General features: G+C 35.2%; 1 pseudogene; it reads right to left on the bottom strand.

The window, feature by feature from the left end:
• Positions 1–1,821: 1,821 nt before the first annotated feature.
• On the bottom strand, positions 1,822–6,026 carry LOC147517786 (plastocyanin pseudogene; annotated as a pseudogene).
• Positions 6,027–20,757: the final 14,731 nt, after the last annotated feature.

The following is a 20,757-nucleotide window of genomic DNA, read 5'->3' on the forward strand; positions in this document are numbered from 1 at the left end:
ATGTAGTTGCATCCAGTTTCCGATTTCTTGTTAATTATTCTTTGTAGCTAGTTTAATGCATTTGCATCCAATTTTCAATTTCCTGTTAATTGTTCTTTGAGATCAGTTCAATGCATTTGCATCTAGTTTTCGATTTCCCGTTAATCATTCTTTGAGATTAGTTTAATACATTTGCATTCAGTTTTCGATTTCTCGTTTATTATTCGATGAGGTTGCATTTGCATCTACTTTCTGATTTCCCATTAATTATTGTTTGAGGTTAGTTCAATGAATTTGCATCCAGTTTCTGATTTGTCGTTAATTATTTCTTGAGGTTAGTTCAATGCATTTGCATCCAATTTATTTTTTGAAATTAGTTCAGTGTAGTTGCATCCGGTTTCTGATTTTCCGTTAATTATTTTTTAAGATTAGTTTCATGCATTTGCATCCTGTTTCCAAATTATAGTTAATTTTTTTTTACGTTAGTTCAATATAGTTGCATCCATTTTCCGATTTTCCATTAATTTAATCTCTGAGGGTTAGTTCAATGCATTTGAATCCAGTTTCCGATTTCCTGACAATTATTTTTTGATGTTATTTTGATGTATTTATATCCAAGTTTTGATTTCCCGTTAATTATTCTTTGGGGTTAGTTTAATGCAGTTGTATCTATATTCCGATTGTCCATTAATTACTTTTTAAGATTAGTTTAATACTTGCATATGTATCCAATTTTTGATTTTCCGTTAAATATTATTTGAGGCTAGTTCGATGCATTTGCATCTAGTTTTCTATTTCCCGTTAATTGTTCTTTGACGTTAGTTTTATACAGTACTATATATATTTTAAAATATTTGTCATTATTGGTTTGCCATTATTTTTTTTTTTCATTTTCTATTATATATTTTATAATGTTATTTTTTGTATAATTTAGTTTTCCACATGTAATTTGTTTTGGTTTAGTATAAAATTTATTTAAGCCCAACGTTCACTTTAACTAAATCAATAGTTATATAATTTATTTAAGCCAACGTCCGCTTTAATTGAATCTCGTTATTCCGCTAAATTTGGAAATTATAAAATTTAGAAATTTAATTGGAATATGTCGTAATTATTGTTGCTGGAATTGTAGTTTTTGAAATCCTTAACTATGACTAAATGTCTAAATTCCACAGTAGATGATACATCAAATTGATCCAACTTTATTCGTTAGGCCCATATATATAGTGCATACAATACAATTTTATTTGTTTTAGGTGTACACCTGTACTGTTACTTATTTTATGATTAGTTTACTTTTTTTTTTCCTTTTGTCTCATTCACATGTGTGGTTAACAAATGCATAATGTAAATGTTCAAGCAACTCCATTTATTTTTTCTTTTATTCTTTCATAGTTTTATTGTCATTTTCTAGAAAGAAACTTTATTATGTTAAACTTCACATGTGATTAGTGTGAAAACTATTTTTTGTGGCTTAAGAGTTTTAAAAAAATCGTTTTTGGCTGAAACTATTGTTATTAGCAATTTAATTTTTTGTCTCTTTTTTTTCCCGTAATTAGCTATATTGTTTAGGAAAAGTTGGAGACTCTGTGAAACTCTAGATGGGATTAGTTCTTTATTTATATCCTACTTGTTCGTAATTAGTAATAGAGTTTAGAAAAAAAAAACTGGAGTTTATGTGAGTGCTCCAAAAAATAGATTGGTGAGGGTATAGCTATAATATATATCTAAGAATTTGGATTTTTTTTTCGTAATTAGTATTATAGTTTACAACAAATTGGAGACTCTGTGAAGCCTTGAAAAATAGAGCCAAGAGGGTATAGCTATAATATATATCTAAGGATGAAGGCTTAGCTTATCATATGCACAACGAAATCTACAATTTCAGATGAAGTAACTGCAATTACAAGTATTTGAAAGCATCTCCATCTATTCCCTCAGCCCTCAATATGCCTAACTCTACTACTCCAAACAATGAAACCTACAACTTATATAGATCGAGTAGTAAAAAAATATGACATCTCTTACAAGGTCTTCATAACTTAATTAACAGTCACTTTGCCAACCATACCAGCTCCCTGGTGAGGTGAGCAATAGAAATTGTAAGTTCCCTTTGCATCCAAGCTCACGGTATATGTCTTGCAGGGTGCATTAAGTAAGTCCTCCTCAGGCATGGAGATCTTTGAAGCATCAACTCCTTCTGGAACCTCATCCTCAACAAACATGATTGTTTCGACCAAATATGATCAAAACATTAAGTGATGACGAAAGAGGTGAATAACGTAGAAGAGTAGTCAGAAAAGTGATGGTGATTGAGTGAATGATGGTATTTATATAGGTAAAGTAAAGACTCCTTGTAGCTCAAGTATTCTTGTAGCTTAAGTAATTGTAATTGAATATAACTCTTAATTGATAATTATCTCTTTGATAAGAAACGAATTTGGACATAAATTAATGTACGTTAGTGGCAAGCCATGTGGCTAAGGTTCAGCCTTTAACACATGAGTTAATGAGCCTGTACATTGATCCATGGTATTGCAAATTGGGCTTTAGCCCTGTTGATTAAACGAATAAAATGGAGATTCCTACCAATGGACGTTTGCCACGTAGGTGGGTCAAAACACCGCCCCATCTTTGGCATGCGAACAAAGTTCATATGGCAAAGAAGAGAGAAAAATGTAAAGAAAAATCGTAAGAAAAAAGAACGAACACAAAGATTTGCAAAGTGGTAGACAAACAAAATGATTTTAAAGTGGTAGACGAACAATAGTATGAAATGAAAAATTAAGAACCATAAAGTTGGTCACTCTGGAAATGAAGTATATATGGTGCAACTAGAAACTGAAGTTGGAAGTTGATAACCAAATCTTAAAACACCTTATTTTTGTCATGTTCTAGTGGTTGAGTTTGAGTAGTTGACACTTTTTTTATAAGTTGACGAGTATCTACCAATTGGCATAAAAATAAAAAAAAGAGTTGCTTCTGTGCAGCTTGTTACTTCTTGCTAACCATGGTCAAATTAATTCGAGATATATTGTAACTCTAAACAAATTTCAGTTTACGAAATAAGAATTTTCAAAGTCTCAAGGAAAGTGATGTGTAAAGCAGCAAAGTCATGGAAGTGGAATTCACACATGAATGAATAACAGCTAAATAAATGCTAAACTACTGCGAAAAGTGCAAAGATAATAACGAAAAAGAAACTATTGAACTGAAAACAGACTAACAAATTTTTGTCCGGTTTTTTGTTCAACTTGTCTATTTTGTCCGTTCACTTAGTAAAATAATTTGTTACGACGAGCAAGAAACGAACACTACCGGGGATCTCGAAAATAAATCAACAATGTCAAGGCCCCATTTTGCTAATGACCAAGGTTTAAGGATTGGATGACGCTTCATCACGGGAAGTTTGACCCATATCATATATTATATTTTTGACAAGGCATACACTTCTCGGACAAACGCTTAACATCCTTTGGCATGTATGGCCACCAATACCATTGGGTCATTGCTATGTGAGCGAGACTTCGCCCCCGAGAGTGGTGTTCACATAGTCCTGAATGAATTTCTTCAAGGTCTAGTAAATCGTTCATTCTACCCAAACAACGAAGGATAGGAATGAGACTTGTGCCGCTACGATAAAGTTTTTGGTAATCAGGAATTCTGGAGCATCGTCAGCTGCATGATCGTCATCGGTAGATATCGAGACATTATCAGTGTCAAGCTCGTTGGAATCATCTGACAACATAAGTGGTTAATCTAGTGTTGTCGTGACAGTGATGACTTGATTTTCCATGGATAAGTATACGATAGAATCAGGATGCCTTACATCATAACGTGGATACTATACAATACTGATAGATGTAAAATTTCATGCAATTTGTTGAACTAAGTCCAAATAAACATCCATTCTATCGTCGCGTGCTGCATATTATTATTCAAAGTGGCTAGCGACTAACTTAGTCGCCGCCAGCGAAAGAGTTGTGCGTATACCGCAAATGACAATTTCATACTCGGACATATTATGTAAAGCGTTGAAACCCAAACGTAGAGACATCCCAACTATGTCTTCATTCAGCTTCAATATGATAAAACCAAGATCGGAGCCAGACTTATTATGCAAACTATCAGTGTAAATCTAACAATCAGTTGATATATCCGATAAGTATTTCAAGTCATCGCCCCCGGGAGGTAATGACAATTAGGGATCGACGTGTTTCTCATCGAGTAATGCGTTCGACATAGGAATATCATCAATAAGAAAATCAGCCATTAGCGAAACCAAAGTTTGTCTCTTTTTACCTGTATGAGTGTTAGAGACAATGTTGTAAGCGCTAAGATAACTTTTCCATTCTACGACTCGATCCACAGATATTCGATAAGTATAAACTTTGACTATTCCTTCTTTGAAATAAGCTTAAAACGTTTGACAACATGAAACAAGGCCAATGCAATTTTCTCAAAGCAAGAATGCCTCCATTCAGCTGATATAAGAGCCGTACTAACAAATAATATGAGACGACCATCGTCACTATCAAATGACAATGGACACATATGAATTAGATACGCTTTGCTAAGATTTGTGAAAAGTAACCATTGCGAAGTCCATATTTATTGTCTTGAACTCGTGGGTAACCATTGCGAACAACGAGAATCTAATCATCACCACTTAAATGATCCCACACGCAACTATGTTATTGGCGTGTGTTACATTGTGGTGTGACAGATACAATACCATTTTTGAGAACTCGTGGATGACGTACATTGTGAACAACGTGATTCTCATCCTCACCACGTAAACAATCCCACATGCTACGATGTCATTAGCGTGTGTTACATTGTGGTGTGACAGATACAACATCATCTTTGAGAGGAATGGTTTGTGTCAGACGACGTTTGTAGTAGTTGTTATGTTTGTCGTACACTCGTGCACTTTTGAAGAAGTGTTTCTCAAGACATATGGTTGACATTATCTATAATAGATGACGAAGAATCGTCAGAGGCAATAACTTCATGCCGAATAATTTGGTACATCGGTGGAACGGTAGCCGGGTCGCATGCAATCGAGTGTTGAAAAGGAATAAGAGGGAGTAGTCCGATACCGCTAGGTTGACCTTGAACCTCACATTCGCGATGATCGTCAGTAAGTGCATCGAGAACTTTGGCTCATCGAGTATTCGTCATAACTTTTGTAGAACGTGATCGTCAATTTTGAATAAGAACCGCAGACGATGCCAATTATATTTCGACCAAATATGATCAAAACACTAAGTGATGACGAAAGAGGTGAATAACGTAGAAAAGTAGTGAGAAAAGTGATAGTGATTGAGTGAATGATGAGACTGTACCTTTCGGTTGCCTACGTACCCAAATTATCAATGGGATCAAGTCTCAAGAACGTAGTTCTGTATGAAAAATAGTTTGGTATTTATATAGGTAGAGTAAAGACTCATTGTAGCTCAAGTATTCTTGTAGCTTAAGTAATTGTAATTGAATATAACTCTCAATTGATAATTATCTCTTTGATAAGAAACGAATCTGAATATAAATTAATGTACGTTAGTGGCAAGCCATGTGGCTAAGGTTCAGCCTTTGACACATGAGTTAATGAGCCTGTACATTGATCCATGGTATTGCAAATTGAGCTTTAGCCCTGTTGATTAAACGAATAAAGTGGAGACTCCTACCAATGGACGTTTGCCACGTAGGTGGGGATCGAAACAATGACATTGTGGGGAAAGCCGGCATTGTTGTTAAAGGTAATTTTCTCTCCTGGGGCCACATAGATTACACTGGGAACAAATGCCAATGAACCATCATCACCTCCAAGCAAGACTTCAACAGCCATTGCATTGCTAGCAAGCATCACATTTGCAGCAGTTGCAACAACTGCAACTCCCAACTCTTTTAGTGATGCATGCCTTAACACCAACCATGGGGGTAGAAGATACTGACACCTTTGCAGAGCTAACAATTCTGGTGGTTGCACTAGCCTTCGTGCCCGTGGAAGCGAGGGAATGGCAAAGCGAGGAGGTAGCGGTGGTCATAATGGATATATGTTATTTCAAAGCTTAGTGTGCAATAGAAAAACAAAATATGAAGAGAAGGAAGGGACTTTAATAAACTGATGTGAGTACATATATCATGTCTAATTCCACTATTTATAGTTCCCAATGGAATCAATTACGTATTTTTGTATGTAATTTAACACACACAGAAATGAACACACAGTTTGTTATGCTCCAAAAATACTTTATGTGTTCCTTCATTTTCTTTCATTGCATTCACCATAGTTTTATGTTTATGATGTTTGATTGTTTCCGTGGTTTAATATATCTCTGTTTTTATTGTCTTTGAATGTGAGTACTAATTGGGAAACTTATTGGTCTTTATGTAGAATGAAATACGTTGATTTGGTTATTGACGATCTTAAGTCTACTAAGGTGACAAATTTCTCCCGCTCTACTAATCTTCTTCACTCTCTTTTTGGAGGCACGCTTGATTATTGAATCAACAGGTAAGTTATGTTTAATTACTCTTTTCTATATATTTTAAGCGGTGGTATCCTGTTTTAGATTTCAGGAAGTTAATAACATGTAATGTACCTAGATGATGTAGACAATAAGAACAGACTATTCCATTGCAATCATAGATATTCAAAATCAAATTTGCTCTGAAACATTTCTGTCTAAGGTTTGCTAATATTACAAATTCTGACAGATTGACATATGAAAATAATGAATTTCTAACCCATTCTGAAATGAAGACTTTGTTCATATTTTAAGTTGGATGCTTTTGGATCTCATCATATAAACAGAAACATAACTCCACGCTAGAGAAGATACTAATAGCCTAATAGGGTCCTTTGAATGATATGATCTAATAGATTAGCGGCATACATATTCCAATTGCATGGAAGGATTTCCTGCCATGCTTTATGTTACTATTTTCATTTCATGATTACTTCCTACACTTATGTTGCTCATCAAAACCTCAATTAACTATGTGCCATTCCAGCGTTGATCCTTGGTCGTCCGAGGTCATAGTTGCTAAGTGTTATACTATATGCACTTGCATAGAGTATAGTGGTATTTCTTTGGATTAAAATGAGTTGGTTGCACAATAATCTACATTGATTTGGAGTTTGGTATGGTGTGTTGGAAATTTTGATCACAAATGTATTTTGGTTGAGATACATAATATGTTGGTTACATATCATTTAATGGGGCTAGCAAATGGTTGCATTTTTTTTAGTTGTTTCAGATTTTCATGTGTGATTGAATCTGCTCAATTTAAGTCCTCCATTCATAAGCTTCAATTTTGAGAAGGTTATCTTCAATTTCGGTTTCAATTTGCATGTGGCTGTTTTACAGGAACTGATTGTGTTTGGAATTAGCAATGGCATAAAGGGTTTGAGCTCTTTTGCTTGAATACACACAGTCTGTGTTACACAATATTTTGCAACCCAAGGTATAATTCCGAATTTTTAGTGATTTCTCTTATGGGTTGAGTTCAATTGTAATTCAGTTGGTTGTTTACTATGTTTAGTGGTTGATTGTTGATATGTCTCCAAAGTGATAAATATTTTCAAATTTAGAATTACACGAAAATGTATGTCTTCTATAATATTTACCTTATTTTAATATTGCACATTAAGTATCTTATGCGACAGGATTCCAAGTTTTGCCAATTCCATAGAAACACATTTGCTATGTCTTGTTGTTTTCGGCTTTTTAAAACACCGAATTTTTTGGAAAAACCCTATGTATTCTAAATCTCAATTTTTTCTCTCTACGTATTCTAAACATTGGCCAGTTTTTTCTCTTCCCAAAATCATCAGCTCCTCCATACACACTGACTGTGATTACCTTCATTCCTTGATGTTAAGTATTCTCTTTCTTTTCTTTTTTTCATTATTCATATTCTTTTTTTGGTTTTCTATATCCAAAAAAATGATTTTCCATTATTATATCTGAAAATGGATCATCTTCAACAATTTTATGGATTTCGAGTTTGATGTCTAAGTTCTTTTATAGACGGGGTCAACAAATATGAATTAAAATGACATGAGAGCGATTAGAATTCAAAAGATTGGTAACAATTTCTTTTCTTATTCAAACGACATTTACAAAAATCAACTTCACCCTCTCTTTTCCAACCCAAGCAATATTAGTGGTTCCTAAAATAAGAGGAGGTGCTAATAATTAGAAACACCTCCCCAGGTTTTTTTAAATCTCCCCCATCTATTCTTAATTTTCTATGGCCTCCTCAAATTAAAAATAATAATAAAAAATTAAATAACCTTATACAAATTCTACCGAAAACCTAACTTTTCTCCTAAAGCTGCGATTGTAGAAGTAGCCATGCTCTGTTGTGTTTTTCTCTACAGAAGAGTGAAAGATTCGAGTAAATCAAGAGATAGGGTTTCATGAATCGGGTTTTCAACCAAATCATTTTTCTTCATTTTCAATATTTGGTGCTCCTCTTTTTTGCCACACTTTCCAGCCATTTCAAAAGGCAAGAATTGAACATAAAGAAATTGAGTAGATACCTCGAGCGTTCGCCAATGTTTACTGGAGATAGGAATTGAACTTTGAGAGGAATGAAGTTACGACAGGTGAAATTAGATTTGTAAGGTGTTTACTGGAGATGGGAATTGAACTTTGAGAGGAATGAAGTTACGGTTACGACAGGTGAAATTAGATTTGTAAGGAGAGTGAATTTCAATAAGATTTAACCCAAAAAAAAAATCATTATAGCGAAGATGATGAATGATCGACCTTGAGATGTCAGCTGATGATGCAGATCTTATTGGAAAACCAAAAAGGAAGGGGTAAAGTAGGGTGTGGGTTGAAGTCTAATGGGGAACCCAAACATAATTGGTAAAGCTAGGTAAAGCTCCTTACAATGATGATAATTTATCTGTGAATTCGGAAATTGATAGTGAAAAGGACAGGCAGATCAAAGAGAGCAAACATTCATCAAAATAACATGAGTAGTCGAACTACCACATCCTATAAGAGCATGGGACAACATGATGAAGTGCACACTTCAAAGAAACTGAAGAGGAAGCTGAAGAAAGGACAAAGAGCCAAAAGGTGTGCACTCCTTACTGAAAATTTTCAATGTAGTATGTGCCTTTGTCCTTACTGCTTTTTAATATGTCGGTATTTATTTTTTTATAGGCCCTGTTGTATGTTACTTGTTTATATATTTTTTCCCCATTGGTATGGGTCAATTATTTGTTTCCACACGCTAATTTTCTAGCAAAAGATTACGGCTTCCTTTTTCCTTTTACCTCTTTCTTGAACATTTCAATACTTCTCCTAAATTTGTTGTGTGTGTATTTTTTATTTTTTATTTTTTATTTTTGTGTGTGTTTGATTTGTCGAAAATTGGTTTTCCTTAAAAGTGAGCCCTTCAGTTTTTGGATTGACATACTTAGGAAGAGAATAAGATGAGTTCATATTCATTGTAGTTGGACTTTGAAGTTTCTTAAATGCGCTCTACCCTTTGATGTAGTATTTTTTTTAGTTTTAAGGGATAAACAATTTGCTTTGAACGCTAACAATGTTCGATTGTTTTGCATGTTTCCTAGGTCCCGATTGGAGGATGTTACAGGCTTATTGATGTACCAATGAGCAATTGCATCAACAATGGCATAAACAAGATATTCATGAAGTTTCAACTGCCACGTTTCACGTACTCATAACTTTGGAAATGATGTGAACTTTGGAGATCGATCTGTAGAGGCATATATATGATGTGAACTTTGGAGATGGATCTGTAAAGGTGTATTAATTATTGCAAAAGTAGTGCCTTAAAATAGATTATTATTATTATTTTGAATAGCTAGAATGTTATTCTCTTATTCCTTAAATCCACTTCTCCCGAGTGAAGGTAGGAAACTAGGAAACCAACCGAAGACCTCTGGTGCAACCTTGTAAGGCTTTACTATTAGACCATTGGACACTATGTTAGAGAATGATAAGGACCCACTTTTAGATATATCTTTAATGACTTCTAATAAGGAGCTTTGGCTTATTCAATGGCCAGTTAATCAAGTAATTATGTCTTTCACTTATTAATTCTCCCTTTTATTTATTTATTTTTTAAAACTAATGTGAATAAGGAGCTTTGGTACGGTTTTTTCAGACTTCTGATTTTGATGTGCAAGAGATAACACTCTTTCCAAGTCTTACCAGTAGACCATTGGACACTATGTTAGAGAATGATAAGGACCCACTTTTAGATATATATTCAATGGCTTCTAATAAGGAGCTTTAGCTTATTCAATGGCCAGTTAATCAAGTTATGTCTTCCCACTTATTAATTCTCCCCTTTTTTTTCTTTTTTTTTTTTATAACTAATGTGAATAAAGAGCTTTGGTACGGTTTTTTTAGACTACTGATTTTGATGGGCAAGAGATGACACTTAAGTTGCAAAGGGATGGAAATTTTGCTAGCTTTGCAATTGAGACTTTATCGAGTAAGATTATATTGTTTGTTGTTATTTATTGTTTTTTTTTTGCTTGAATTTGTGGGTTTTAACTTGAGAATAATGACAGGGAAGTCTTACTAGTTAGTCCTGTTTGCTTCTCAAGTACTAGATGCTACGGTGTTTCAATCTTTAGCGTCGGATACAAAAGTTGGTAAGTTGGGTATGTTATATCTTTACATATGGATATGATTGTGTTTATTTGTATGTATACTCCATTGATTGAGGGTTTGAATTCCTTTAGACTCCTTTGAGTCCTCTATTTTTTATGCTTGCAATAGTCTTTTAGGATATTATTCTAAGGAATTTTGCAGAAAAGGAGATTGAAAGACTCAACATATACTAATGACTCCAAATTATTTTAACAAATTCACCCTGCTTTGTGTCAAGAGGGGAAGGGGGTTCATATACCCCTGAGTCAATACCTTATCTATCCTATTGTTTGTTTTGCTTCCTACATTCGTGTACCAACCTAATATTACAAAAGTCCAAATATATATTATCGACAATTATTAATTGTTTTATGAAGTTGCAATTTTAAATCTTTCCTAGGTGGTATCAATTCTTTTGGGCAAGCTACCAAGAAAATGGTTTAAACTGTGAGTGCAAAGATGTCTATGAAGTTTGCAGTATGAAAATGTGTATTAATACCTAGGTCAATCTGGTTTTGGTGAAACCATTGTCGTCTGCACATAACCACTAAAACCAATCTCTTGAAAATACTTTTGACGTATGTAATATAATAAACACATACATCAATGGTTTTGGTGCAATGCTTGAGGAAGAAGAAACGGATGCTATCTCCAGTTTGATATCCAATCGTCTATATATTCATTGTACTAATGTTCCTTTTAATGATCATGTCGTACCTTGATAACTTATAATTTGTTCTGTGTATCCTTTCATTGTAATGTAGAGGATCCAAGTGTTATACCAGTTTTCTGTAGTAAAGGAAGAAAACTATGCATGTTGCCGTATGAGTGAGAAATCTATGATGCATGTTGCCTATTTATTAGTCTATTATATGTGAATTAGGTTGCCTTATGTAACTTACCCTTTGGAAAGTGGTGGGAAGCGATTGAGGAAAAGGGGAGAAGTGGGAATGGTGTTATGAGAAACTTGAGAAAGGGTTAAGTTGGGAAGAAAAAGAGGGAAAGAGGATGGAGGAGTAGATGGGAGTTTGGGAGACAAGACTCCCTAGACAGACTTTGTGACATGCGAATTGGTTTTGGCGCCCTTAGAACACTTAGGAATTTTTGTACAGATGGATTCCAGGTGATTAAAATTATTTGAAGTAAGTGAAAAATCAAAAGGAAATTTTCCTATATCTTAATAGTTCTCCTCACGATATGAAATTTCCAAATTGTTTGTTTATGTGCTAGTTACTCCCAAACTTTGTGGATAATGGTAGCTTTTTAAAACTGAAGAATTGATTAATTTCAATTGTCAACATTGCTAATGTAGTGTTGGTAGTTTACACCTTAAGTTAGTCTTACCTCTCTACCTGTGATGTAACTTGCCCTTGAAGCTTCTTTTATGTAGAACAAATAATAGTAATGAGGTAGAGATAAATGTTGAGAGGATAGACGTACAATGTTCATTGTTAACCTAAGTAACCCCCATCTACCTCTGAAATGTTCCCGACATTCACTATGCTAGATTTTCTACTAATAAGTTTGAAACTTCGCTTTCACACATAATATTCATCAATATATTAGGATTCAAAATTCAAAAGGATATGCACCATCCTGTGCAGAAGTAGTGACTTTGAAAGCTAAGGTACGAGGACACTAACTTTTGTATGTGAATAAGAGCAACACAATAGTCTTGAGTTCATTAGTTCTTTGAAAGAGTTTTGTTGTGCATTTGTTTTTTATCATTTTGTACTCTCCAAACTTTAGGAAAGGATAATGACTAATTTTCTGTAAGTAACTAAGTTTAAGTTTCAGTATATCATTTCATGACAATTACTGTAAGATCTTAGATTGGCGTATACGGTAGATTGAGTAGCCCAGAGCCCAAGACATTGGAAAAATATTAGGTGTCTTAAACACAAGTTTATATACCATCGAAAGAGCATTTAACTATCGAAAGAGCATATAACTGCAAAACCGTAAGTTCGATAGGTTTCTAGACCTTCACACTAGTGTCACAAACGAGATTAGTCTTGACAGTCAATACAAAGTTTTCCTTTGTTTAGTTAAAATTATTGTTTGGCAATCTAAAGTTTTGATCTTCTAATTAACAGTTGTTTTCTTTCATTCTCATATATCTTCTCTAACTTGCAGGTTTATTTGGTCAATCCTATAACAAAGATCCTGGTTAGAATTGTCGTTATAACTATTTTGATAGCCTTGGCTTTGAAGGAAACTCCTGATTAGCTGAAAAGTTGACAGCTCCCTGGTCTGAACTTTCCTCCATGGATTACAGCCTTGGTTGTGATAGTTTTTACCCGTTTAAGGAAAAGAATAAGGGATTTCTTGAAAAAGATTGGTTGGTGAAAGGAGTTCTTTTTTATTGTTGTAATGCACAAGTAACTGAATTTCATCGTTATTGCTATGCAATTTGGTTCATGGATTGATATGGCTCTTCGATTTCACCCATCATGATCTCGTTTGAATGTACTCTGCCACTCTTACTGGAAATGAACAGAGATGACCAATTTTTGGTTTCCTTCCCATCTGTATATCATACAAAAGACAGATGTGCATGCTAATTCAATAAATTGAGAATTTAGATGACATTTTTGCATCACCATTTCCGTTACCTGGAGTTGTGTTTTTTGTTTCTACGGTGTGCTGAACTAACTATTGCAGATTTGAGTAGGTTGGTCTATAACTTTTTGTTCCACTTGATAATGATTTGGATATCATATATCCCACCTGGAAATTAAACGATTTCCAAGGCAGGGCTGTAATAGAAATGAGCAAAAATCAAATTGTGGAGAAGAATGATTGCCCAACAATGTGAAAACACGGAAACTTAGCCATGCACTCTTCAGTAGAAGTGTAAATAATAAATAAGTATATAATTATTGATTGTAGATAAGCGATTTACAAGTTGGTCTCTGAATTATATTGAAATGAAGTCTGCTCTTTGGGATTGGGACATTCATTCTGAATTATACTAAATATTTCATCCATGAGCTTTGTTACATGGGCTATTCGGAGTCCAGACGCATGGGACCTTTTCCAAGGTGTATAACCTTAATGTATAAGTGTGTTGCTGCTCCTCCATTCAGTATGATGAGTGATTAGCAGAAAAAGGAAGGGTTCTGAATTTGTCTCTAATTGGACCACATCATCACAGGGCACAATCAACCGATTTGAAGGTGTTGCTATGTTTTTAGTTTTTATGGTTGTTTGGGATCTTGGCTTAAGGTCCTTTTATTATTATTTTTTTTTTCCTGCTAATTGCTTAAGGTCCCTCTCATCTATATGGAGACATTATTTGTATTTTCTAAGATGTAAAAAACTAAAAATACAAGGTAACACCGTAATTGAAAAGTACCTTATTTAATGGTTTAATTTAACATTACAATATTAAACCTCCGCATTCAAAATTTAGTGTTAGCAAGTGAATTAGAAACAAAACCATGGGAACAAGTTTTGCAACAGGTATCAAATATTGGTAAGTAGGCTCCCTGAAGCTACTGTCACAGAAAATTCATAGCAAAGGTATCAAATATTGATAAGTAAGGTAAGTAGGTTCTCTGAAGTTACTGTCACAATAAGTTCATAGCAAATGCACAACGATGGAATAGGTAGTTGATAGTTAGTAAATTCATTCTTAATTATCTATAGATGAATATAAACAACTAATGATCAACTACTTTATCAATATTATTCCTACTCTCAATTCATTAAGTAATATAAAGAGTCAGGATTCGTTCCACTCCTAAACTACCAAGACTAAATAGAATCCAATTAATCAAACACAAAGAAACAATGGTGAGAGTAATATTGTGTTGTGAGATTTATACTCTACGATTATACTATCAATTGATTTTATACTAATTTTAACTAAAGTAATTAAATATAGATGAATCAGATATGGAGAAAGGTAGAGAGAGATTGAAATCCACTTTTAATTTCTTAACATGCTAGCATAGATTTGTATAGAAAACCCTAGTCTAGATATTCTCACACAAGGTTAAAATATAAATACTAGACCTTTAATGATCCCTAATTACTTTATATTATTTCTAGTCATAAACTAATTAGCATGAGAAAAAACTTGTTCCCATTCTCATAGCAAACTCACTATTCTCTAGTTTAGGTTAAACTCTTCTTATCTCTAAGTCAAGAAAAAGCTAAATTTAAAACCCTAACAACAAATCTATACTAACAAATCAAATCCTCTCAAAGCTTTATTCAAACTCCCTCTAATGGGAGTTTAGCTTTGATTCATGGGACTATCATGAACAAAAGAATGAAAGGAAGACATAATGTAAATACTTGAATTGAATAAACTAAATTTTTTATTAAAAGGTTCTAATGGAGGCTACAAACTAAACCAATTAACTAAACCTAATTTAAACTAAAGAGGGAGAGAGAGAGAGAGAACCCTAATTTAAAACTAAACTAAATAAGAGAGTAGCCAAGCTTTGTTTAGCCTTAAACCTCTTTATATAGGAGGGGTTAGGTTTATAATTTCGTGCATATGCTTTGGAGCCATGTTTTGGGCCATGAAATTAAGCCCAAAACCTAATTACATATGTCCAAAAAGGGTTTCTCTGTGCGAAATTACTTTAACACCATTTTCGTTCACTCTTACTACTCTAATTGGGTCAATACTTAGACTATTAGAAATCTCTTTCCGAGATGGTCGTTTTGACATATAATAGGCCTAATTCCGAGGTTTGAGTCCAAAGATATGGCCTGCGGACGTTCTGTTTACTTTTCTACTCTTTTTCTACCCGCGTTAATTTTGACTAGGTTTTTTCTCCTTGAAACTTGGGCTTTAACCATAGAACTTCTTAGCAACCAACCTTTGCTCATTTCTTTTGTACGTAAAAGTGACATATTTCTTCATATATTTGACTCCAAGACCTGAAATAGATAAAAGCACGTAAACAATACTAACTCTTATTTATTATACACATAATTGGTCTAAATGTAATATTATTAAGGAGTTAAAACTACAGTTTTGGGCTCTTATCAGTAGTGCATGGTTTACCTGACTTAACCATCAATTCACAGAGCACGTTAATTAGTAAGCATTCATATTAGAGTTCAACATGACACAAACAACAAAGACAAATCTAAGTACCACACTCCATGCTGAAATCTCATGCATTCACAAGCAAATTAAAGATCACACTGATACATTCTCATTGCTCTAAAAATCAATATGCAACCTTGCTCCACACTTCTCAATGTTCCCCCCGAAGTGAATTGCATCTTCCCGCATCACCAAAGAATTTAATCAGTGAATGGTATGCATTGACACACAATAGGTCTAGAAAATACTTAGCACGCCATGATAACATTGAGAAGAGGGTAGACAGTGTAGAGCCTTTAACAGTTAACAATGATGATGCAAGTGATACTAAAACATGATTAGTTCATATAAAAAAAATTAAAGATCATAATGACATTAGATATGAATAGTGCCTTAATAAATCAAGATTGTTCAGAGATCCATTTTCCAAAGAATTCAGGAACTCCACTAATGGACTTATATTTGAAGTCCATCAAAGACAAATATGCGGAATGTGACCTGAACCAAAAAGAAAAAGTGAAGGAAAGAATACTGATGCCATTTTTATGTACCTTAACCAAACAATGTTTGGATGGACATTTTAATGAGATGTTATAGTGATCTATATACGATAGCCTTTACAATGTTATGCATGTGTTAATTTTCCACAGAGCCGGACATACCACGCGACATTGCTATAAACATTTTGATAATAAATATGTTCACGTCAGTAAGCAATTTACCAACCCATAACCAGTTCAATTCAAATATGCCACATTTAGCTTCTATTTTGTTTGAAGATTTTTTATACATAATAATAAAATGGAAAAAATCATATAAAAACGGTCCCCGTTCGTTGAACTGGTCCAAAAATCTAGTTACAGTAAATAAATGATGAAGTGCACTACTTTTTGTTGAAATACGTACTATGAGGGAGTAATATTCACATCCAATGAATATCAAGCACGTGTCTAGCATAAACAGAACTACCAAACCTCCGATCCTCGTCCTTAGAGCTCGCTTCATAGTGAACCAACTCAAGCAAGCGACCTATTCAAATCAAGCGATCTTCAACTTCGTCCTATGAGCTCGCTTCATATTGACTCAAGTCAAATAGACGATCTAGGTCAGAAGCAACCTCCATCACTCTCACTCATTCCGTTCCATAACGGTCTGTAACGTATGTCATTATTATAGCTTTCATGACTGCAACTTCAGGCACGTATCTCATTGATTCTCCATAACTCGCCATCATGGTTAGCCAACAAGGAGGAGACCTGAACCTGACCTGACGCGGGAGAGCTGGAGGCGCAAGCATCTTGCCTATATAAAGAGGATAAGGAACTACGCCTGACCTAATTCAAGTCTCTCCCCCAACAAAGAGAACTTGATACGTAAGCAGTTCGTCCATACGAACTCTGTCAATTTAATCCCTCAAACACCTTTCTCCCCAAAGATTGCCTACACCAATAAGGTTACTGAAATACAACCTTTACATTGGCACCGTCTGTGGCTCGATTTCTTGAGTTCACAAACATTCAACCAGAAAAACCTTCAAACAAATCGCAAGCCCACGAAGCATGGACAGCCTACAAGAACAAATGAAGAGCATGGCCGCCTAGATGGGAACCATGAATGACAGCATCACCCTCTTACGAAAGGAAAATGTCGCACTAAAAAATCAGGTGGCAGCCCAGAACCCTAACGGAGTCACAGCTGAGGACGGTATTAACGAAGTGAACCAGCAAATCAACGAGCTGTCCCAGTGAATTAACCAGAGTACTGTGAAGAAGGACACCACTCAGATCGTCCAGAAAATGCGAAAAACTTATCGAGCATCCCCATTCACAACGGAGGTACTTAGTAAACCCTCCCCGCATGTATGATGTATGATGGCAGTACATGTCTCGGTCAACATGTAGCTCGCTACATCCAGAGCCTCCCACTCTATAGTGTGCAAGAGTTCGACTACTTGCAATGCCGCTTGTTTCCTGCAAGTCTGAAAGAAGGAGCTCTCGACTGGTTCTACTCATTGGAACCGAACTCCATCGATAGCTTCGAGAAGCTAACCGACCAGTTTGTTAATCATTACGTCCACAACAGACGTAAGAAAACCAACGTCGACTTACTCTTCATGCTATCTCAAAAGAAAGACGAGTCAATCCGCTCCTTTTTAGGGTGATTCAAGACAGACTTGCTGTCTATAGAAAGCAATCTCAAAGAGTCATTTGCAACCTTGGCATTCACCGAGGCCATCTGGAAAAACACCTGGCTATATAGGTCGCTCATGAAGGAGCGTCCTAAAAAACTGGAAGACTTGTATACTTGTGTGTACAAATATATAAAGCTATAGAAAGCTTTAGATCACGAAGGTGAACAAGAGGAAGTCACAGCAATCTCAGACGCTGCCCCGTCCTCAAAAAAGCCACCCAGACCACAAGGACAGAAGTCTGGTACCAGGACGCACACGAAGCGTGAGTTCGCTGTGCTGGCAAGATCTCTAAGCAAAGTGCCATGAGACCAACGAATGCCGCAGACTCAAGCACTACCTCCAAGACTTCATTGAAGCAGGCCATATCAAGCACTATATTAATATAGCCGATGGCGACCTGCACCACAAGCTCATGGCTCACAGAGAGTGAATCCGAACTCCTTCACACAACCACAATTGAGATCGCTCCCAAGCTCGAGGACGCTCTATGGACTGATCTCATCATGATCGTCGCCAATATTCATCTGATAGAGATAACAACAGAATGATCAACATGATCACCTTCTAAGACGAATCTGTCACGACCACAAAAGAGAAAAGGAGATGGGTAGGCACCCTCCAAGAAGTCTACCAGTTCTCCTCACAAGTGGCTCCTGCCCCACACGCAACTGCCCACAACTTAGGGGACATCACCTTCACTAAGGCCGACCTCAACAAGGTGTGTCACCTATACAATGATGCCTTGGTGGTCCACATCAAAATCAGTGACTAGACTGTCAAGCGCGTCCTCATTGACCCAGGCAGTTCATGCGACATCCTATTCTACCGCACCTTTAAGGAGATGAACATGCCCAGGTCAGTCAAAGGTCGTCGAATGCCATTATCTTCACAATATTCTTCAAATTCTTTTGAAGTGAATTCGCCACCTCAGTCTAACCTTAACGCAATCAATTCCACTCCACTTTCTTTCTCAACAAGCAACTTGAATCTTTTAAATTTGGAGAACACTTCTGATTTTTCTTTCAAGAAGTATGTCCATGTCTTGCGTGTAAAGTCATCAACAAACATAAGAAACTATTTATTCTGACCAAGTGAAACGGGTTTGATTGGCCCGAAAACATCAGTATACACCAATTCCAAGGGCTTCCTTGCTCTAAATGTAGCTTCTTGTGGAAAGCTCTTTCTTGGATGCTTACCAAGCAAACAACCTTCGCATAAATGCCCCGGATTATCTATAGAAGGTAGTCATTTCACCATGCATTTGTTAGACAACAACTTCAAGTCTTCAAAATTCAAATGGCCATACCTCATATGCCACAACCATGAGCTGTCTTTTGCACACACTTTCAAGCATTGCACAACCTCATTCTGAATGTGCAATTGAAACATCTTATTGCTTGTCATAGGAACTTGGCAGATTAATTTTTTGTCTTGATCTCTTATGGAGAGTTTGCAATCTTTCAAATGAATATCATTACCCTTCTCTAGAAGTTGCTTGAGACTTAGAATATCACTCTTCATATCTGGAATATAATAGGCATCGAAAATGAATTGTTTATCTCCATTCTTCAAACGAAATGGAATTTTGCCTTTGCCTCTAACTGGCACCTTCGAGCCATTCCCAAATGTGACTGAACCATGCACCAACTCATTAAGCACGAACAGGTTATTCTTTCCAGTCATGTGATTGCTTGTTGCCGTATCAAGATACCAATTACCTAGTTCATTGCTTCCGCCACCTTGGTAGGCAAGTAACAAAGTGTGTTTAACCTCCGCATTCTCCTTAACAAAGTTAGCCGTCTCTGCAACATTGTCATTGCTTCTACACTTCTGATAAGAGCCCAAAATTATAGTTTAAACCCTTTAATAGTATTTCTATTTAGCCAATTATGTTATTAGTAATATAGGTTTATCACTAATTACGTGCTTTTGAGTATTTCAGGCTTTGGAGTTGAATAAATGTAAATTTGTTACTAATTAGGCGCTAAAAATAGCTAAAGTGATTGCTATAAAAGTTCTATGAAGAAAGCCCAAGTTTCATGGAGAAAAAGCCCTTAAAAAACCTAAGTCAAAGTTGTTAAGTAAAAGTCAAATCCGATTAGAAAGCTAAAGAAAAGTCAATAGAACTTCAAAAAGCTATATCTTTGGACTCATACCTCGGATTTGGGCCCATTTTATATCAAAATGACCGGCTCAGAAATCTCTTTCCAATGGTTTATACCTTGACTCGATTAGAGTAGTATAAGTTAGTGAAAACTCATGCTACAGTAACACGACCAGAATTGGAAGTCTTGGATTCAATAAATTGGGTTTTGGACTTCATTTATAGGTCCATAACCTAGCCTAAAAGCCCATGCACGAAATTGCTAACCTAACATTCTCCTATATAAAGAGGGTTAAAGAAAAACAAAACTTAGCTACTCCCCTCTAAGTTTAATTAAATTAGCTCTCTTTCTCTCTCTCTCTTTAGTATAACCTAATTTATATTTTCTTTAGCCTAGGCACCATTATTTCAATCTAATTCAAGTTATTATTATGACTTCTTTTTCTTGTTTTAGTTTAATTAATCTAATGATATTAGGCTAATCCCCCCATTAGAGGGAGTGATTATGAAGCCTAATGAGGAATATATTGCTTAGTAGAATTATTTAATTGTGTATCTATTTCAATGAGTTTAGTTTATTGTATGACTTCTAAAATAAACATATAATAAATTAAACTAGGAATTATTATAATTAAGTCGAAATATTTGGCTGTAATAATCCTACATGCTAGTAATAATGACTATAGAGATATAGGTTGTTGCTAGGGATGATAAAGGTTGAGGCTTTAGGTTGAATCATTGCGTGAAAACCTAAATATGATCT

Source organism: Coptis chinensis, chromosome 2 (genome assembly GCF_015680905.1).
Source record: "Coptis chinensis isolate HL-2020 chromosome 2, ASM1568090v1, whole genome shotgun sequence".
Classification (NCBI taxonomy): domain Eukaryota; kingdom Viridiplantae; phylum Streptophyta; class Magnoliopsida; order Ranunculales; family Ranunculaceae; genus Coptis; species Coptis chinensis.